This window comes from Cephus cinctus, unplaced genomic scaffold (assembly GCF_000341935.2).
Source record: "Cephus cinctus unplaced genomic scaffold, Ccin1 Ccin1_scaffold0008, whole genome shotgun sequence".
Lineage (NCBI taxonomy): Eukaryota > Metazoa > Arthropoda > Insecta > Hymenoptera > Cephidae > Cephus > Cephus cinctus.
Window position 1 is genome coordinate 827,359 of NW_014332759.1, and position 3,779 is coordinate 831,137.

Consider the following 3,779-nt stretch of genomic DNA (forward strand, 5'->3'; position numbering starts at 1 on the left):
GTTTGCGACTAAAGCAGGAAACAGGTCTTGGCCTGCAGATTGCTTGGTCCGGACCTTTACACGTATTTATTATTGTCCATATTTGTTTCCCAACTTTATTCGTATTTCTTTATCTGTGTTCTGCGATTACGACTTAAGTTAGTCCAGGTCGGAGCCCTTTCAGAAGACCTAGAGACTTAGATCGTGTACTTTTGATCTGCAGACTGTTTAGGTAAGATCTTTACACACAAGTTTACTTCATCTACGATTATTTCTCACGTTCATCTCTTATTACGATATTTATATTTATTCATGTTCCAGTGTTCAGCGTCTACGGCCAAAGTTGGTCACAGTTCGGAATCCTTATCAAAGGCCCTACAGTCCTTTGTGACACAGCAGTTCGCATCACGTACGACGGACCTCGCTGTTTATGGAGGCTGGGCTTACGTGTGTTTTTGATTTGCAGACGACTTTGTCCAAGTCTTTGCACGCAACGTTAATATTTTTATAATAATAATAAATTTTATCTGATTGTGTCCCTATCGGCTCAGGGGTTAACCCGTCAACGATCCGGTGTTGGATCACGGAGAGGCAGTGTCTCACGGAAATGGGCCAGGAGGGGCCCATTTCACAAGAATTTTTATTTACCTCTTCTTCCATTTTTCCATATCCTTTTTCCTTTTATAAAATTTTATCGAACATTTTCAACGCAAAGGACATTACAATAATTGTACTCCATCACACGAAGAATATTTGTGTTGGCACAGTTTATTAATATAGAGAAAATTACATGTTTGAATAACTATGAATTTCAGGTAGAGACAAGCGGAATCCTCTATCACAGGTGCTGCAAATAAATAAAATAGAAGGTAAATAGAAATAAGTAACGGTAGATTTGATGAATAGGTTATTATAAACAGCAATCTCTAATTAACAATAAGGAGTTTTCAAGATGAATGGAATTATCGATTGCAGTTCCTGTTAGTCTCCAACTTTGTAAATTCGTTGATTTAATCTCAATATATTCAGCATGCCGATCCGTTTATGTTTCGCTCGTCAATCGATCTGAAATCACTCGGTGCATAATACCTATCTGGTATGGACAATGTAGTAACAATCAACGATAAAAAAAAAAGTGAAATTTCAATAGTTATAAATTATACTAGCAGCATTCGAAAGATCGTTTTTTGATCATAACTTGACAATCAATAGGATTCAGGATAAATGTCGCTTGCGAAAAGTCGCGTGTTGGTTTAATTAAACTATAATTTACAATATTATGTAACGGAATCCTTATCAAAGGCCCTACAGTCCTTTGTGACACAGCAGTTCGCAACACGTACGACGGACCTCGCTGTCCGTGGAGGCTGGGCTTACGTGTGTTTTTGATTTGCAGACGACTTTGTCCAAGTCTTTGCACGCAACGTTAATATTTTTATAATAATAATAAATTTTATCTGATTGTGTCCCTATCGGCTCAGGGGTTAACCCGTCAACGATCCGGTGTTGGATCACGGAGAGGCAGTGTCTCACGGAAATGGGCCAGGAGGGGCCCATTTCACAAGAATTTTTATTTACCTCTTCTTCCATTTTTCCATATCCTTTTTCCTTTTATAAAATTTTATCGAACATTTTCAACGCAAAGGACATTACAATAATTGTACTCCATCACACGAAGAATATTTGTGTTGGCACAGTTTATTAATATAGAGAAAATTACATGTTTGAATAACTATGAATTTCAGGTAGAGACAAGCGGAATCCTCTATCACAGGTGCTGCAAATAAATAAAATAGAAGGTAAATAGAAATAAGTAACGGTAGATTTGATGAATAGGTTATTATAAACAGCAATCTCTAATTAACAATAAGGAGTTTTCAAGATGAATGGAATTATCGATTGCAGTTCCTGTTAGTCTCCAACTTTGTAAATTCGTTGATTTAATCTCAATATATTCAGCATGCCGATCCGTTTATGTTTCGCTCGTCAATCGATCTGAAATCACTCGGTGCATAATACCTATCTGGTATGGACAATGTAGTAACAATCAACGATAAAAAAAAAAGTGAAATTTCAATAGTTATAAATTATACTAGCAGCATTCGAAAGATCGTTTTTTGATCATAACTTGACAATCAATAGGATTCAGGATAAATGTCGCTTGCGAAAAGTCGCGTGTTGGTTTAATTAAACTATAATTTACAATATTATGTAATAGAGGTGCTGAGCACTTAAAGTAAAGAATATTTTATTTAAAAAGCACAGTAAACAGGGCCTTAGAATTGGTAATCATTATAGAATTCATAATAACGTATTAGGGTGAAAATTTTATAGTTTTTCGGTTTTACCAGTTTAAAATTACAATATTTACACATCAATCATAATGTTTTACCAATGAGAAAGGGCACTTGGAGTACTGCCTACTATAAAAATAGAATTCTTATGATAAATTGTCATTATACTTATATCCACGGAGGATGATTCCTTCGGTAAACATAGCATTAGCTCATATCATTATGACTCTATGTACTTTTGAAGTTTAATCATTCGGAGTCTAGTTGAACAGGCATATTCTATTCTATAATATTCCATATATTGAGACGTTTGATCAATTTCTCTTATACACAGAGGCTCCATGTGACGGCATTAAGAGTACAGTGAAACTAACGTTCAAATAAATAAAAATATGTGTACATACACAAATAATAATTCAGCTTCGAGGTGCCGCTTGACACATCATTTGCGAGCAGACACATCAGTAAGTGTATCTACCTTGAGATTCCGGCTGCTTAGCGTTTATGTACAAAATATATATTTGAAAATGTCTAATACTAATGAAATATCTCTTTGAGTAAAATTGAAGAATTAGACTGTTTGTACGTAGATTGTAAATAGATGAGTATATGAATGAATTGAACTTTACTTATAGTCGTTTAAGAATAGCTATTAGTTATAAGTATAGCGAGGCTAGGAAGACGGAAGCAGTTTTGTCTTATTGACAATCAGTTTCGTAAGTAATTAATAACTGGTAGATTCTTCTGTATTGTACAAACGTAGCTACCCGGGACTCATAGGACGAAAAGTCGAAATAGATGTACATTAAAAAGGATTTTGGATCGAGCTGATGATCGCGTTTTAATTCTAGATCGACGTATCTTTCAGCATTTTTAATTAATTGTTCAGTAGATGTTATTTCAGACATTAAAATAATTAATTAAATCGATAATGTAAAATATTAACACTTAAAACTCTGAATATATGGAAAAGTATATTAAGAAGTACTGGAAGTTGCCCAAAATTGTGTGCGCGCAAATTTTTCACGCAGGACTCGGAAAGCGGGAGCAGGCGGAGAGTGGGAGCAGGCGGATGGGTGGGGGCGCTCGAGGCAGGGCCCGGACTCGAAGCGCTCATTCTTCCTCGAGCCGGTCTCCTATACTGGTCTCTTGGAAATACGCCTCATATTCATTTCCAACCTTCTTCTATTTCTATAGTTATTTCTTCTTTACTTCCTTATTTCTTTGTGTGCGCAAATTTTTCACGCAGGAATCGGCGAGCGGGAGCTGGCGGCGAGAGGGAGCAGGCGGACGGTGGGGGGCGCTCGAGGCAGGGCCTGGACTCGGAGCGCTCATTCTTCTTCGAGCCGGTCTCCTATACTGGTCTCTTGGAAATACGCCTCATATTCATTTCCAACCTTCTTCTATTTCTATAGTTATTTCTTCTTTACTTCCTTATTTCTTTCTCTTTCACTCTTCACTTTCTTACTTATCTCTTTCCTCATTTCTTCTCCACTTTTATAACTC

At 36.5% G+C, this 3,779-nt stretch overlaps 1 long non-coding RNA gene across 1 annotated transcript; it reads left to right on the forward strand.

Annotated features, from left to right (window-relative positions):
• Positions 1-1,427: 1,427 nt before the first annotated feature.
• LOC112495411 lies at positions 1,428-2,836 on the forward strand. Its single transcript, XR_003061890.1, has 2 exons — positions 1,428-1,778; positions 2,608-2,836. It is a non-coding gene; the product is annotated as an uncharacterized LOC112495411 (long non-coding RNA).
• Positions 2,837-3,779: the final 943 nt, after the last annotated feature.